The sequence below is a fragment of the Schistocerca gregaria genome, chromosome 2, assembly GCF_023897955.1.
Source record: "Schistocerca gregaria isolate iqSchGreg1 chromosome 2, iqSchGreg1.2, whole genome shotgun sequence".
Taxonomy (NCBI): domain Eukaryota; kingdom Metazoa; phylum Arthropoda; class Insecta; order Orthoptera; family Acrididae; genus Schistocerca; species Schistocerca gregaria.
The window spans coordinates 826922077-826930378 of record NC_064921.1 but is presented as its reverse complement, the minus strand read 5'-3'; the positions used below and the strand labels follow the sequence as shown (position 1 = coordinate 826930378).

At 38.8% G+C, this 8302-nt stretch overlaps 2 long non-coding RNA genes across 2 annotated transcripts; one reads left to right on the top strand and one right to left on the bottom strand.

The window, feature by feature from the left end:
* Positions 1 to 361: 361 nt before the first annotated feature.
* On the bottom strand, positions 362 to 4595 carry LOC126335178 (uncharacterized). Its single transcript, XR_007564818.1, has 2 exons — positions 4133 to 4595; positions 362 to 1077 (listed from the first exon to the last, which is right to left on the bottom strand). It is a non-coding gene; the product is annotated as an uncharacterized LOC126335178 (long non-coding RNA).
* A 118-nt stretch (positions 4596 to 4713) lies between these two features.
* Positions 4714 to 6892, top strand: LOC126335179 (uncharacterized). Its single transcript, XR_007564819.1, has 3 exons — positions 4714 to 4844; positions 5003 to 5113; positions 6689 to 6892. It is a non-coding gene; the product is annotated as an uncharacterized LOC126335179 (long non-coding RNA).
* The last annotated feature ends 1410 nt before the right edge of the window (positions 6893 to 8302 follow it).

The window sequence follows — 8302 nt, the reverse complement described above, 5'->3', positions numbered from 1 at the left end:
TGTTGGTACTTTTTTCTCATTCCCATTCCCAATCTAACATCAGATTTAATTTCCCCGTGCAGATTATCAATACCTAACAAATCATTCATTATTCTCACGATCTCTATTCTGAAAATCAAAATTTTCCCTGGAGTTTAAGAGGTAGTTCCCCATTATAACCATATTCCTGCAAGTATGTTTCCACTCACCATCAGCCAATTTTCCTGGAGTCTGTGCTGGAACTTTTTGACCCACAATGAGAATATTTTCCCAGTATACATCCAGGAATGGTATGACTCACTATATGTGTTGTAACCGGCCTGCTCGTCTAATACAGGATGCTAGGAAGCTGTTTTCCCAGATAGCTAGACAACAATTGAAGTAAATCTTATTAATGAAGTTTATTACACTAAGTTAAATTGACAATACTTAACATTGCATATTTACAAAGTGGTGTCGCAAGTGAAGGGCGACATGTAAATAATCAATTTCCATGCAAGCACATAGTACAGTTTACAAATCACGGCTAAAGTGTTTGGACAATGGCTCATCATCTACTGCTCATGGCTAGGCGAAGCAGCTCTTAGAATCTCTTCATATGGGGCTGCTCCTGTCATGGTGTCGTCCTAGTCGGTGTACTATTGGCTGACGTTGGCTTACAGCCTTCTCTGCTTCTATAACATTCCAGTCCAATGTGCTGGCACTTCATGTTACGCTGGAACATCCCCTCCCCCCTCCCAAAGTGACGGACAGCTGTCATGTAGGGAGCACGACACCGGCCGGGCCTGGCAGAGAGCTGAAACTAGAGTGGACCGGAAGCTGTAGCTGCAGGAGATGTCAAGCTTCCGATCGTACCCCACCATCCGGCCTTCGCTGTGGCGGAAACATCCCCCAGAAAACAACCAGGATTGTATGCATCCACCACCAGAGGCCAAAAACCAGATGTCGAAGGCATCAGCTGCTGCATTATGGGCAGGTCCAGCTCCATCGGTAGGACGAGAGGAGGTGCAGGCTCTGTCTCCATGGTGTCATCCCGCTGTGTCGTGATGACACGTTCTGGCAGTTGCTGTGGCCATGCTGTCCTTGAGCTCCATGAATCTGGGGGAAGAGACACAGAAGGATCACTGTTCACTTGACATATTCGATTGTCATGTTGGCAGTGCAAGCCATCTGGATCTGAAAGGAGAATGTAGGGATTGGAAAGCACAAAAATGAGCAGCAGAAACTCTTGCCGTGTATGAGCAGGTAATATCTTGCTGAAATGCAAACCCAGTATGGCTTGCCATTAAGGCCAATAAAATGGGCAACATAATATTGTCAATGTACATATGGATGCCGTGGATGCTACTAAGAAAAGAAATAGTACCCCTGGCCATCACTTGTGGATGTCAGGCCTTATGGTGTGCGACAGCCAGGTTGGTATGCCACTGCTGTCCACTGCGTCTCCAGACACATCTTCAGTGATCACTGTCACTCAGATCAAAGTGAGACTCATCAATGAAGAAAATTCTACTCAGGCGAACAAGATTCCAGGCTGAAGACATGTCTGGAGATGCCACAGACAGCTGTGGAATACCAGCATGACTGTCACCCAACATATGGCCCGACATCCAGAAGTTATGGTCTGGGGTTCCATTTATTTTCATACATAGCCCCTTTGGTTGTCATTCATAGCACCCTTACAACACAGCAGTACACCGGTGATATTCTATGCCCCATTTTGTTGCCCTACATGGCAAGGCACCCTGGCTTCACATTTCAGCAACATATTGCCTGCCGAAACAATGTAAGAGTTTTTACTGTTTGTCTTCATGCTGGCCAAACTATACCTTGGCCAGCAAGTCTGCCAGATCTCTCCACAACTGAGAACAGTTCAGTGGCAGCTATTGTGTACATGCACAAGAGCATGTGAACATCCTAACTTTTGACACCATGTAGATGTATTGGTTACTTTTCTTCATATATATATATATATATATATATATATATATATATATATATATATATATATAGTCTGAAATGCACAGTTCTAAATCTACCACGCTATGCTACATTGCTAGATTCTGTTAAACTTGACATCAGGATCACGAGTACACCTTCAGTAGCGCACATTTCAAGGGGAGTTTGAACGCCCTATCCCGACAATGTTAAATTCAGTGACTTGGCTTACCTGTATTTCAAGAACCACTTGACACGAAACTTTTACAGGACATTAAACTGTATGTTCTGAGTCTACTGAAGTACAATAATTGCATTTCAGCCATCCTTAGTGGCTAAGTGTGAACCTTGTCCATCTGTTCAATTTCTCTCACGCAGTCTGCTCCAGGATTAATTCCCATATGCTGTAGCACTCTCACCTTACCAATGTTGCCATAATTAAAAGCAATAACAGCCTCACTGACCCCTCACTTTAGTCTCTTCATTCCAACAAAAACATCTTTTGGTAAGCAAGTCCATATAAAATTATGGAATGACTAATTGGGATCTTCATTAATTCAGGATTTGCCAGGTCTCCGTAAATAGGTTTTATGATATCCATGACTGCTGCTGGGATGGAATGTTTATGGCTGTATGAACTGTGGCAATCACACCACGAATCAGGTCCATGAGGGCAAAGGTGGTGCACTGGTCTCTCATCAGTTGACAGTCTGTGGAAGAAGGTAGCCCATACTGCCTGCTTAATTTTAAACAAATCCTCAGTATTATTTCTAATGGCCATCCCATAATACTGTTGTAGTTCATCAATCATTTTGTTTGTCAGCCTGCCTCTTATGATTTTACCACCAGAATGTTTCTTGTTTCTCAAACTTTGTTTAACCTCCTCAAACTGGTGCCCATCCTCTTCTGGACATGACCAACTGGTTTCAGTTTTGTGATAATCTTCTCTCCTTAAGGCTAGGCAGCTACAAATATGCTTTTGAGTATCCAACTTAGTGTAACACACTACCCTTTCATTCACAGATCGACTAAAAATTTCAGTAGCTACAGGAGCCTCCATACCATCACTTGTTCCTTCATAATTTCAGTCATAGATATGCCCTTCTTCATTGCCTTATTTACACTTATAACAATGATTGGTTAAAATCTGGAAATCTATTACCTTTCCAGTATCCACACTGGTCAACACAGCAATAGAATTCATAAGACTGTAGCCACACTTATGCCAAGTGCCATCACTAGCTACTGGTATGTCAGGCATACCATAATTTATTTCAACAACTTCATTTGCAGCACGCTTCATTGGCGCACATTCGACAGATTCAACAACAGCTCCAATAAATCCTGCATACTTGTCGATTTTACAAGGTGCGTGTGGTATATTCATCACAGCACACATTGTTTCTGCTGCAGTGTGTCGTTTGCCAATAGCTCTCAATCCATAAAACCACGTAACATTTCCTTCAAAATAATTATCTTTACACCTATCAGAATTCCAAATTGAAAGAGTATATTTATAACTGGCACAATTAATGATAAGTTTCCTGGCTAGTCAATTTGATGCCTCACAGTCTTCATGTAAACTAACTGGCCTTCCACTATCACCTAACACCCTTGTTAGGATGTGTAAATCTATCAGAATATAACCCAACCTACTACTTACATCACTTTCGTTCTGAGAAAACTGTGTATCACAACGTTTTATTTTAATCTTCGAAGCATTAAGGAGTGTTTCTCTAGATACTGATGAGTTTGCATGTATTTCATTCTCTTGAACTTCATACGCCATATGTTGAATGCAATGTTTCCCTTTATTCAAAAATCTATTACCATGAAACCCACGTTTCTTAAAAACACTTTGTTTTCGTGTCATACTTTACTTTTTGAGAGATTTACCAATCTATTTGTTACTTTTCCTTGGAAAAACGTTAGCACTTGAACATACAACGCGTGTTTATACTATGAAAAGATACGATACTGTTTTTGACAGTGCTACCAATACAAACACGTAATTTAACTACTTCTTTTGTAAATAAATACTTGTTTTGTAAATAAAACTGCCTTTTTCTGCTGCTAGTTACTTTATTTATCCCATGCGCGTTTCGCCTTCTCCTGTTCTAAGGCATTATCAATGGGATCTATAACGATACAGTTTAGTTATAGATTATCAAACAGTTCACTTAGCAAGTTTTTGTAAAAAAAGGTAATTACTTACGATTTGCTGCTCTGCGTTTCCTCGCATCTGGTCTGAACGTCGCACTACCACTTTCATCACTGCCATATAATCACATCTTTGTGTTCTCGCCTTTCACACACTGTTCACCATGTTTCTCACTATTTTTTGTAGTGGACTATTGTTCTTGTGTCACTCAATACAACTATTTCTTCGTAGTTCGTACACAGCTTCCACAGCGTAAGTATTGCGACTCTATTACGCAGTGTAGTCTAGTATTAGTAGTATGGAGATCACTCCCATTACGTGTTCCATCAATTTTGGTATGTTGCCAACCTAACGAAGTATATGTTCATTATTAACTTCTATTTATGATGAAACGTGAGTGTCTCCCAATAGTACGCACTTTACTGTTGGGCTAAACTGCGATTTTCCGATATCACTGATTTCTGTGAATGCTACTTTTCAGTATCTGCTATTCCTAACTGTGATTTGTCGCAGTTAAGAGTCGCAGTTAAGGAACGTAGGTCGCGTATCCCTCCGCCACTGCTATTTCTACGACTTCTGCTACTTTCGCAATTTCTGTGACTTCCGCGATTTTTGTGACTTCTGATACTTCTGCGATTTCTGCTACTTCTGCAATTTCTGTGACTTTTGCTACTTCTGCGATTTCTGTGACTTCTGCGACTTACCACCGTGTGAAAAAGTTACATCTGCTCACACAGAAAATTGCATCTCAACAAATCTGTCATTGGTAAGTAAGTTTTACGTTTGTTCTTCCGTTGGCTTTAATTTTGTATTAAAGAAACATCTGTGAAAATATTAATAGTGTAATTAATATGTTAGTAGCCATACAGTAGCGTAATAGTTCGTGTTTAGAAAATGAATTCTAACATATTGTTATGTTCACAGGTATCCGAACTACATTTCAGTTACTCAATAAATTGATAACTCAAAATATCATTGTCAACAGATCTGGAGAAATTGCCACTGCGTCTTTAGGCCGTTTTCGTCAGACGAGAGGTTAGTTTCTAAGTGTTTCGATGGACTTAATTACTTCAGTGAGATCGTTCTTGCAAAGGTATTTGATACTGTCCAACATGATATCCTGCTTGACAAATTAGAATATGTCGGTATACGAGGAGTAGCTAAAAAGTGGTTTCACTCATATCTCCATAATAGGAAACAGGTAGTAGAAATTGCAACAACAAACACTAAAAACCAAAGTATTGTTTACAGATCGGATATTCAGACTGTGCCAGTTGGGGTACCGCAGGGGAGTGTTCTAGGACCTCTCCTATTTCTTCTTTACATAAATGATATCAAGATTCCACTAAATGGTACTCATATAACCCTGTTTGCGGATGACACAAACATTGTAGTATCTTAGATTAACCAGGTATTGCCAACATCTGCAACCAGAGTTATAGAATATTTGCAAAATTGGTTTGAAGTGAACAAATTAACCATAAATATCTCTAAAACTAATTATATCCATTACAGGAAAGCAAAGTCACACTCTGATCTAGATCTCAGAATACAAAATAAAGAAATTGTGAGAGTTGCTACCACAAAATTCTTAGATGTACATATAGACGAAAATTTAGACTGGAAATCCCATATCCTGAATCTGTTGCATAAGTTAAGCTTTGCTTGCTTTGCTTTACGTGTTATTAGTTTTGTATGTAGTAGGGAATGTAGCTGAACTGTTTACTTTGCTTATATACATTCTGCTATTACCTATGGCCTCACCTTCTGGGGTCATAGTAAGAAAAATCTCAAAACCATCTTCACTCTAAAAGAACGAGCTGTTAGAATAATTACCAACAGTTCAAGGCTAACTCCTTCAAAGCAGAATATTCTACCCCTACCATGCCTCTATATACAGAAAAGTATAATTAATGTAAGAAGAAATATTAACAATTTCCAATCCAACTCGGATCTACATACTTACAACACAAGAAAGTGCAATGACATTCATATAAAAAGAGTTAACAAGGCTTTGGCGCAGAAACAAACAAACATATAAGGAAGCAGATTGTATAACAAACTACAGGTAAAGATAAAAGAAATAAAAAAATTGTCTTCATTTAAAGAAGCAGTATTCAAATTTTTAATGACCAACTGCTATTATAGTGTAAAAGAATACCTGGAATAGCTTCATACTAAACAATTATATTTGTGTACTCTATGCCAATAGTAATTTTTATCTGACTGTTGCTATGATCTAAATAAATAATATGTGCAAAAGAGCTTTAATTATATGTGTTATATCTAAATATCAACTGTGTATTCTATGTAAAAAGTCTTTCTCATACATCAATGTAAAAAATCAAAGTTGTACGTGCTATTTCAATGTGGTCTGATGTTATGTAGTCTACTATGCACATCTGTATTTTGTATAGTACTGTTCACCCGATGTATTTTTTGACAAAATCCATGCAATGTACTTTGTCTCTGGATGAATAAACTACTACTACTACTACTACCCCACTGAGTGTCTTTCATTACAGCAAATATTAGCAGTCTACTCTGTCAATTATATTGCTTGTAATTAGTGACAGCAAAAATTGTTTAATAATCCTTGTGTTTTTGCAGACACAGTTCTGACTCTTGATTACTGGTTGCTGTACGTATCTATCCACATCAAGGCTATTGAGAGAGACTCGTGAAGATTCAAGACAGCTCTTAGAGGATTTGCAGTTTAAAAGTGACATAATTGTGAAATAAGTGTGCAGATGAGTGATTAAACTGTGTTTTATTGAAGTTGTTATGCGACTTTAAAGGAATAATAAATGTTAAATATAGTGATTGAATAATGAAAATCTCATTTTCCACATGTTCAAGCCTTCCTATACCCATAATTTTCCGCCACATATTTAATGGTAAACACTAGTTGAAGAGTGACATGCCGCTGCCCCTCCCCTCCCCCCCTTCTCCACAATCTTGGTGTGACACTGACCTGTAACATAGCCCGAGGTATAGGACATGCATTTTGAGGCTGTTGATATGAAAGTGGGAAGTACAGATCTTCCAGTTAAATCAGGAATAGCTTAAGTGCAGTACTTGAAAGTAACACAGGAAAAGCTTACTTATGTAGGTGGTTCTAGTGTCAGCAAAAAGTTCGTGTGTGTGAAGTTGCCATGTAGAACACCAGGGGCAAAACTTTTATCCCGAGTCTTGAACTGTGCCGTAATAAAAGTGAGGCACTCATATGACTCAATATGCTGTTTTCATTTCACTACACTTATACAGATCTCTGAGTTCTGCTGTGTTAACATTGAAAAGTCCTGTAGACACGTGGAGTATTAACCAAAATTGTCATATTGGAAGCAGAATCACATTTGTTACATTACTTGATATTTTCAGGAGAAAAAGGCAATGTTGCTTCTTATTAATATAATACATTCAGAGTCACAGCTGTGTTTGACCAATCATAACTGATGCTGAATGTGCATGTCTTCATATAATGTGAAGGGCTTATTTCAATAACCAGTCCATTACCTCCACTTTTCTGTCTATAATGCTTCTGAAATTAATGATCCAAACAAACATTAATAAAGGTTCATTTCTAGCAAGAAGCCATATGCTTGAATATTTCTGGTATCTCAACTGTAGATTTTTCAGTGCTCATTTAACTTTACGACTCCGTATCTCAAAATGAACAAAAATGGACTTGTACCACTAATGAAGTAAGTCCTTCATACGCACACACAGCACACCGATCTCGTGAGGTACAAGGCTCTTATAACGAAGTACGTACGTCGTTCAACAGATGGCACTAGGAGAAGAATGTTAACTGCGCTTTTTAGTTGTTACTTGTGACTCTTAGTTGCGATTTGTCACGGAAATCGCAGTTTGACTCGGTAGCGAATAGCATAGTATGAGCTTTGCTCAACAGATGACACTGCTAACTGCGATTTTTAGTTGCTACTTGTGACTCTTAGTTGCGACTTGTCACGGAAATCGCAGTTAGACTCGATAGCTTGTCGCAGAGACGAGCGTAGTACAAACTTTGGCCAACAGGTGGCACTGTTAACTGCGCTTTTTAGTTGCTACTTGCAACTCTTAGTTGCGATTTGTCGCCGAAATCGCAGAAAGCAGTATGCAATTCGGCCAACAGATGGCTCACGGCGTTTATTGTGAAATGCTACTTGCGACTGCTAACTGTGACTGAAATCGCAGTTAGATTTTGTAACGTTGTTACTGTGA